The following is a 9,839-nucleotide window of genomic DNA, read 5'->3' on the forward strand; positions in this document are numbered from 1 at the left end:
AAATACTGTTGGAGTTTCTAGAGGACTGTACCATCTCCTCAGCAATGAGAAGATACCGGTAAACCAGATTAGAGAACTGTTGCAAGTGAAAAGAGATGTCCCTCTTTGTAAAATGCGTTGTAAGATGATCCCTTTGCGACTGTGAGGCTGATTACAGATCCCAGAAGAGGACATGGGAAAAGTTAGAAGAAACAAGGAGTGCCAGCTGGAAAAGAATCCACATCTATACTAGTAGGCCTCCCATGGGTATCATAAAAAAATACAATGCTTTGAAACCTGAATTTCATCTTCAAGCACTGAATTTCCTCTTGGCCTCATAAAATTGGTAGGATCTTCCCACTTGACTTCCTCAGGACAGTTTTCATCTAAGGAAGAGCTTCTAACCTCCGCTATTGGACAGCTGGTTCTGTGTCACTGGGCTAGGAAAGCAGACATCTTCTGGATAGCCAAATCATCCACAGAAACAGATGAATATCAGCATATCAGATGTATAGCAGTTTATCAGCAAATGTTCCAGCACATGGTACATATTCCATCAGCAGAGCTAGGCTGATGGCACGTGTGCCACTGAATCCCACTTCTATGATAAGGATGTGTTATCAGCTGAACTTGAAAGCAAATGTAAAATTTGTAAATAAGTGAAAGGAGTTTATTCTCATTTCATGTGGATACAATGAGTTTTGAAACAGCTTTGGTGGGCAGGTCTAACAAAAATTTACAGTACCTAGAAGTAAAAAAAATACAGATTATGATTAAGAGTTGTATGAAAATTAGAGAGCAAAGAGATAAAAATCCTTCAGGTGGGAAAATGAGCCACAAATGACCATTTTTTAAATTTATGTTTCACTATATTCCATAAACTGGGGGAAAAAAAACCAAACAAAAAAACCCAACATCCCCCAAAAAATACCCCAAAAAGACCCTAAAAAACAACTCCCCAAACTCCCCCAAAACCAAAAACGAACTCCAAAAAACCAAAAACAACAACAAAACACCAAAAAAAAACAACTCCAAACAAATCTCAAAATGTTAACTTTGTATTCCTGACTCATCTCTTCTGGTAGTGAAAATCAATGGAGTACTGTTGACTTATAAACACCAAGGATCTGTTCTCCACTTTTTTTAAGTGCTGGAGTCCACCACCAGTGCTGCATTTCAGAAGTTTTTCAAGATCCTGACACTGACAGATGAAACAAAAGCATTCAGTAAACAGAAACAAAGGGAGGAATGGTCAAGAAGTATTTGTCTATGGTTTATATATTGGTTGTAATTAAATGAACAGAAATAGGAGAAAAGTTTTCTACCTTTCAGCTCCATGACTAGAAAAAACATGATCACTTGAGAAGAATGAAAGGTGTAATGTGAATATTACAAAATCACCAGGGTAAAACAAGTACAGAAATCCTTTAGAAGAGAGCTTAGGAGTCTTTAAAAAAAAAAAAACAAACAGCATTGTGAATTCCAGTTTGCAGCTTGCTCGAAGTGACCCCACTAAAACCAGTGGTAAAATCTCCCTCTGGTGCATATAAATGCTGACCTGCTCCAAACTTAATCCCTGCACAAGATACGCAAGAACTTGCATTATTATACATAGGACTTAGCCATGAAAGGTGTTTCTAGTTCCCTACACTGCAAACGCTTGCATATTGAATAAACTGTGGTCTGCATATCCCAGTAAAAGTGCACTGTCCACAGATACTGCTGTATTTATTTCCAACCTACCCACCAAGGCAGATTTTCTTATGGCTCATGTAGAAAATCCGTGCAGCCAAATGATGGGATAAACCTGTGCCTAAGCAGGAGATGCTGTTGGCACAACACAGCAGGAAACAGCAGGGCAGAGGTTGCTCCCCCAGGATTCTGCAAGGAATTCTGAGGATTTTTCCAGGACATTGGAAGGTTTACACATGTCTCTATGCTTTTTTTTTTCTCTGAAGATAAAACAGATTTTGAGTGTGGGGTTTTTGGTTGCTTTGGTTTTTTGTTTTGGTTTTGGTTTATTGGGGCTTTTTTTGCTTAAAAGCCACTCTAAATGGTCAGAGTAATTTGGGAAAAGATCTGAAGGCTCAGAGATATGGAAAATATTTTCTGACACTAAATATGCACATACTAGTAATTATAAGTCCAAAATGTACAACTTCTTTTATTTGAGTGTTCTAGTTTTTCTGTGGCAACTCAAGAAATTGCTGCCATATCAAATATCCTTCTAAATTGATTTAGCTTTGGGTAATAAAACAGAACTGCTGATGCACCACAATTTCCAGAAAGACTGAGGACACAGATGGCAGAAGAAAATGGAGCTGTCAGAAACTATGAGCATTCCTACAGACTGTCATATTATCTGTCCTGATACTTTTCCCCCAGTACTGTTTTTCAGCAAATGTGCAGTGCCACACAACTATGGACATTCAAAAGAGAACAGTGTGGCTGAACAGATACACAAGTGTTTTGGAAGCCACAGAAGAAACTGTAAAAATCTATTTTTAAGTATTATTCAAGAGTAATATGACTGATTTATAAAAACTGTCTTCTGCAGTCAAGGACAGTCGTAATAAATACCATGACGTCTGCTCTATAATACTTAAAGAAGTCAAAAGTCCTCAAATTTCAGAGTTTGGGCCTGTAGCCAAGAAATGTATTTGGCAATAGATTCATATCTAGGTCCTTTATCCCCTTTTTACAAAGTGAGAAATTTAACCTAGTTATGAATTTTTTTGCTGAAATTTCACTCCTTAGATACTAAAAGCGTGAAAGTGCTCTTTCAATCATTTGCTCAAAACTGCACATATTTTCAACAGCATCATTGTTGGAAACCAGGCTTCTGTCACAGCCTTGCTCTTTAGTAAAAAACCTCATCTAGCTTCAGATAGTCTTAAAAACATTTTAAGGTAATAAAGAAAAAAGCCAACCAAAAAGCAGTAATTTAGAGGAGGGTTTTTTAATGCAATCTGAAGTTAACCAAACAAAGGATACAACCCAAACAACACAACTCCATATCTTCCTTCTAAACCCTCAGCGACTTTCTCTGGAATATGAATGCTCATAATGACTCCTTGTGTCTACCTTGTTCTCACCACCAGGAATAAGCCCAACTCAGTGACTTTCGAGGGATTCAAAGACATGTACAGACAGAAGAGACCAGCCAGTAGTGCAAGTGAGCAAAGTAGAGATTTCACATTGAAGATAATGAAGAAAAACAGCAACAAGAAAGTTAGAATAGAGCAAATACAAAGAACATAGTCAAATAACTTGAAATAATGTTCTGGAATTATACATTTTGGTCCAACACGTATTTTGTTTATTCAAAAGCTGGAATTTTTGCTCTTGGTTAAAAAAATCAAAGAATATGGATGAGATTAAACACTAGGTCAGTTCCAGCAATGAGAGCAAAATAGAGTGAAAGGCAGTTGCAGAATTTGGAGTTATGTGTGCAAGTCACCATATTTTGATTGGTCAAAATATGTTCTACCCTATTTCTAAACACTTGTGGTACTTTTATTTACGTGCTGGACTACTTTTAAAAATCCATTTTTTTCAACCAAGCAGATTGTTTATTTATGGAAACTGTAATTTTATGGAAGCATCTGGTATAGGAAATAATTTCCTTAGCTGCATATGTCCTGTTCCAATCTTTATGTGTTTCTTCTGCAGTGTAAAGAAGAAAAGTGTATTTGAACTTAATAAAATGTTATTTAAGGACAGAAGAAACACCTGTAATGTAATTTCATTTCAGAGCATCTCATTAACTGGATCCACCCTTCTCCATAGAAATATTAATTCCTATGAGCAGTAAAACTTTCCTAAATACTGTGAATTACTTACTCCCACTATATTTCTTTCTATCTGACATCTATTTATTGAGGAAACAAAGTAGGTAAGTAAGGACATAGAAGCCTGATCAAGTTTTAAAAAGCTTTTTCAAAGTTTGAATACTGTTGGTATTTCAGACTTGCCCCTAGCTGTTTTAAAACCAAGGCCATTTGTGATTTTTTTATGTCAGGACACAAGAGCACTATGGCAGGAAGGAGATCAAAAGCAAAATGGACCCTAGACACAGCATTTGCTTTCCATTCTTTATAGCACAGCTTTCCCACCCTGCACCTACCTCCCTTGAAAGTCACACAGGAAACTGGAATTTTACCAGAATTTAGCAAATGGTTGATAGACATCATTGTAACCCTCCAGAGTGGTAGAGAAGTGTTTTACAGACACCTTCTGTCTGAATTTCCAGACAGAAAATACAGTGTGTATTTGTCCTTCTGATTCATACACTTGGATGAGACTGTGAGAATACCTCTAGAGGACAAGGAATGAATGACCACTTTGTTCCTTCATCCTTTCTCCCAGCCACCTGCAGGCCATCACGACATCACTGTTACAGGTTGGCCAGCACGGATGTGAGCATGTGCCCGGTATTACCAGCTTGGTTTGCAGCTGATGCCTCCTCATCAGCAACAGTGCAGGTCGGCAAGCTCAGGTCTCTCCTCTCTCTTTCTGATTAAAAAAAGGTGTCACAAGGCATACACAGCACATCCAACCCTCCTTTGCACTTTGTTCTCCTTTTATCCCTTCACTGTTCAGTCCTTCCTTTGTTTTCCTTCCCACTTTGTCACATACACTAAAGGCCAGCATTGGTTCTGATAATGAGATGCTAACACTGGGTCCAGGCCAGCCTTGCTCATGTGTGCTTTAAACTGTTTCACACATTTTATAAGCTTTTAATACATTTTCAGTTCTGTGAAAAGAGGGTTCTTTGAGGTTACTGTTGGCTCTTCATCAGCATAAGTTCAGCAAGAGGGGGACTCTGTGTTTCTCTACCAGGTTAACTCCAGACTCAGTATATTGTCTTTGAAAGCAAATAAATGCTAGCTTTCTAAAATGTTTTTGCAAAAAACGATTGAGTAATATAAACTGCAAGAAGAAGCTTCTCCAAAGGATGACCCTAGTATATTCATGCTCATTGACTGAAAGAACACAAAGTTAATATAACACATAATTCTTCCCTTTGCACCCTTTGCATACTCAGTAGAAAGTGAATTAAAAAAAAAAAAAAAAAGGCAATTTTGCATGTCTGCTTGTCTGTAACTACAATACTGGTACCATTTTAAATATTAAATATGTAAAAACCCTTAACCCTAACACTTTCTAAAGGTAGTGTTCTTCTGAGTTGTACACCTTACCTGTGTTTCTTTAACTGGTTTATGCTCACAGTCTTTATAAGAAAACATGGCTCTGCCTTGGACAACCTGGTTACCTGTGTGAAATAAAACACCACCTTCTTCAACAGAGGAATTTCCATACTGCATACGCCAGCCTCAGCAGATATGGCAAGTTCAGATTCAGAGTTTTGAGGTTAAATGTCTTCCAGAAGTCCCCCATTATGAGGCTTTCATGCTCCCTCAGGAAATCCATTTTGTGGATACTACAAATCTATCTAACACCAGGAGAATAATTTCTTCTCATTTCTGGTGGAGTAAGGACAGTGACATTCTCTGTCTCACCTGCATTATTATCTACATTACATCAGTGGCATAACTAAAAAGCCATGAAAATGGTGCAGCAAATCCATCAAAATTTTCATCTACATGTTTACCCCGTGGATGTGCTCCACTCTCTGGGGTAATGTGTGCATCTGTTTCTGTACACACACACACACACACGCATAGCACAGAGGCAAAGAAAGAAAAATGTGAAAGAGCTACTTGAAGTGGAGAAACAAGGACCATTGGCCAGAGCAATCAAGGCATCCTAGTCAGTGACAGGACTCCCACTGAGTATTCTGTCCCTGCCAGGTCTATGGACAGTCAGATATGCTGAGGCTGGAAGGTGGGAGGTGGAGACCACCACTACAGAATCGCAGGGGAAAAAAGTGAGATGTTCCTGAGGGCACTTGCTGCCCTTGTGCATGGGTTATAGGAAAAATGATGAGTCTGTCTTTGTGTCCTGGACCCATCTCACTACATTAATCTGCAGATCCCAGGAGAGGGAGCAGGTTTCAGTTGCAGCAAGTGAAGGGAAAAACAGAAAGAAGTTGAAGAGAGAAGAGTGGAAAGAGTCTGAAAGTTACACATTATAGGAATAGCTCAAATAAAGTGCAAGGCTTGGTTACAGAAATACAGGAGGTATCACCATGCCCCTCCCCTCAAAAACCCCCACTGAATCTTCTTCATTCCTCCTCTTCAGCAACAGTCCCTTCAACTTCATTCCCTGTCTCAGACCTCAGTCTGCTCCCTCAAAAAACCGTCAATACCACCACAAAAGAGTTTTGCTCCTCCAAAGACAGGGACAAAATAATGCATCTGGCTCCATGGAAACTTATGATATTTTGAGTCTAGCGAAAAGGCTCAAACACTGAGTGGTCTCTGGTTGAGGCCGTGAACAGCTGGGATAAATCCAAGAACTGCCTTGGCATTGATTTTATTTATTTCAAGGACTTATCTGTCCCTGGCCAGCAGCAACAGAGAGCAAGTTTGATTTACAACCACCATTTCTATTGTGGCCAAAGATAGATACTCTGTCCCAAGATGATTTTCTTTTTCTTTTATTTTCTTTTATTCTTTTTCTCTTTTTCTTTTTCCTTTTTTTTTTCTTTTCCTTTTTCTTTTTCTTTTCCATTTCCTTTCTCCTTACTGCAATGCACTTTCTGCCCATGTCCTTTGATGTGGATACCAAAATTCCTGTTCATTTCATCGAGGGTAGGATTTGTCAGTGTGTGATACAGTGAAAGCCAGCAGGCTCTCCGTTTAATGCGCGTCGGCAGAACATTTCACTGTGGGACAAAACCTGTCTCCATCTCTTCGACTTGAACCCTGCCGTACAGTAGCTACAATGCAGAAACTCCGAGTGATGTGCATTTTAATGGGCACTGTGGCACCGGGGTGGCAGCGAGACAGGCACCACACCCCCTTCAGTGAAGCTGAAGGCACATCAGCAGCTGCGCTGGGCTGGTTGTCACATCAGATCAGCTAACCATCCTCACTGGGCAAGGAGGGTGTAACATACATGATTTTTTGATTGGTTTTGCCCTGAGTCACAAAGTGCTGTGTTTTTCCTTCACATTTTTTCAAGCAGCTTCCTTTATGTCCTCTCTGGTAACAGACACAGACATTCATTCAGCATACAATGACTGTTAGGCAGACAAGCATTAGCAGTTTTTGGCAGTAGCCTGTAACTTCATGTAATGCTGAAAATCCCATGACAGGCTAAGCTTCCAGCACATTGACCTGGCAATGACAATCCCATGAATCCTGTGACTTAGAGTGCTGCTCTGTCAGGGCCTTACTGCCATAACTCCAGAAAAAAATACTTGAGAAATTCCAATACCAACTTTTGCCAAATCATCAACAGTATCTTTTCAGACAGAGACAGAAAAGGTAAGAAGCTATTCAATAAATAATCCAAGTGACTTCTGGCTTTTCATATCAGATTGCTGCACAATGTTTCCTAAGGGCCTTTCAATGGTAACAAGCCATGGACTCCAGTTAGTCATACATGGTTTGCATGTTTCCACCAAAAAAATCTGTTCCAATGCACTCCTCATAAGCAACGTGTAGTAGGCACTGAATAGAGGATTCTTTGAACATGCGTCATAATCTTTTCTCATGACTAATAGCATTCATTTTGTGTCACGAGAGGGACACTGCTATGACCCAGAATGCTACACTTTATCAAATTTTCTATTTTCTTGTTCAAAGAACAAGAAACAAGATTATAGAGAGCTTTGATTAGTTATAACTCTGGATTATTTTCCATTTAAGTACATTTTTGAATGTGAAACTGTAAGTAGAGTTAATGGTTACACAATATTGAGTCAGATAACACAGAAAAGATGGCAAAAGGGATCTATCAGCAGAGCAGATAATTTCTAAAACAAAATAAGCTTCTGTTTAAAAGCAAGCTTCTTTCCCATATTGTTTATTTGATGGTATGGCAATCTGCCTGTTGTTAGTTCAGATGCGTAATCTCCACCAAAGTACCTAAAATTATCTCCATACATGCCATATCCCTGGTGGTGTGGTAAGAGAATGTGTGCAAAGAACAGCAAAACATGAGTGGCTCAGGGGTCATAACAACAGCATGTGGTGACAGATGTGGAAAAATATGATCAACAGGCAAAACAAACTACATTTACATCAATATTTCTGAAAAAATCCCCAGCTCTCATGAAATCAGAACATACTTACAAGGCACAGACACCAGATCTTGTGGTAGCTAATGTATCACAGTAATCATTATATTTCATTTCTAGAAGCTGGGCTGAATGTTTACTTGGACAAAGGCAAACTGGGAGATATCACAGTGTGTCCCTACAGCACAAAAAAAAAATGTTCAAAAGAGACAGCCACTGATGAGAAGCTGCATTTCCAACAAAGAGCGACTTGATGTGATATCTAGTTTCTTCATTGACATGCCTGTGTCCTAGTACAGTCCAAGCATGTACTTCCATTTTCCCATACAGATTATTAGAGTCCAGCTTTACAGATATGGGATGTCTGGTAATGACAAAAGTGGATTTGAGGCAGGAAGAGTACTGTTAGGACCTCTGTATGGTGGCTGCACTGTAAAGCCTTTCAGCTACCTGGTATAAACCAGGTATATCTCTTTCAGAGGGTAGTAGCAGTTGCCACTTTGAGGTCCATGGTGGTCAGGGCACCACTGGATATTGTGACAGGGCTCTCATCTTCTGACAGGGTTTAGAAAGGAAACATTCTCTCCATGGAAGCAGTGACTAGATTTCTATCAGAGACAGAAATGGGATTTCCAGACCACTGGCTTAACTTGGCTGGTTTTGAAATCAGTAAGCATAATTCCCAGTGGCAACAGAGTTTGGCCAGTGCGATTCAGTGAAAATGAACATTAACAATGCCTTTAAGTGCATGACAGTCCTTTGGATACAGAACAGTGCCTGCTTACCTTTTCTCACTGTTTTGCATTGTCAGGTTTGCATAATTTCTTTCAGCAAAAGGCAGATCCTCACTATTAATGCAAAATACCAGAGGCCAATTACTTCTTACTATTTATAGTTAGCTGGCTTTTCATAGGTTTATTGAAAAAGTGATCCTGCAGAAAGACCTGTGCAATATAAATGAATATAAATGAAATCTAAAGCCATTTTGTTCACTCTTCACATCTTACCTGGAAATTTCTTCTGTGTGGAAGTTTTGATAGACAAAGGCTTAACTGCTGGAACATGGTACCTGTCAGAAGAACTGACACACACACAAGAAGGAGAGGTGAGAATTGTTCCCTATTTTTTCCTGTCCTTTGTCCCATATTTTCTTTCACTTTCTTTTTAATTTATGCCAATGTTTGGGCCTTTTTCTGATCACTGAGAATTTTTCTTAACCTAAGAAGCTACTATGCAAAAATTGTTTATATGTTCTTTTTTTATAAGCTTCAGTGGCCCCAGATTAAACTGCCAGTCAAACGCACTTTTAGATTCAGAGTTAATATCTTTTGATAGGGAAGAAAGGACTTTGCTTTTACTGGATTAGCAGCAAAAAAAATCCCAAACTCTAGAACATAACTGTGCCCTAGGCGCATCTACATTAAACCAGCAAAGAAGTTTCTTCTTATACAGAAACATTCATCTCAAGACAGAACATACTGCAAATTACCATTTATAGAAGGAATTTGCTCCATCATTTGTTCTGCATGACATTAGGACAATCCCAGGCTTCAGGTCACTTTGCAATAGACCTCAGGCAGCAAATTGAGAATGTGCCTGCAGAGAGCCTGCAAAAAGATGGGCAATTCAGCTCATTTTCATGTGTCATGCCTCATAGGAAAGCAGGAAAGCTTTTGTGCAGAAATTCTTGGCTAGGATTCTGAGCAGACAG

Source organism: Onychostruthus taczanowskii, unplaced genomic scaffold (genome assembly GCF_017590055.1).
Source record: "Onychostruthus taczanowskii isolate IOZ18803 unplaced genomic scaffold, ASM1759005v1 scaffold96, whole genome shotgun sequence".
NCBI classification, from domain to species: domain Eukaryota; kingdom Metazoa; phylum Chordata; class Aves; order Passeriformes; family Passeridae; genus Onychostruthus; species Onychostruthus taczanowskii.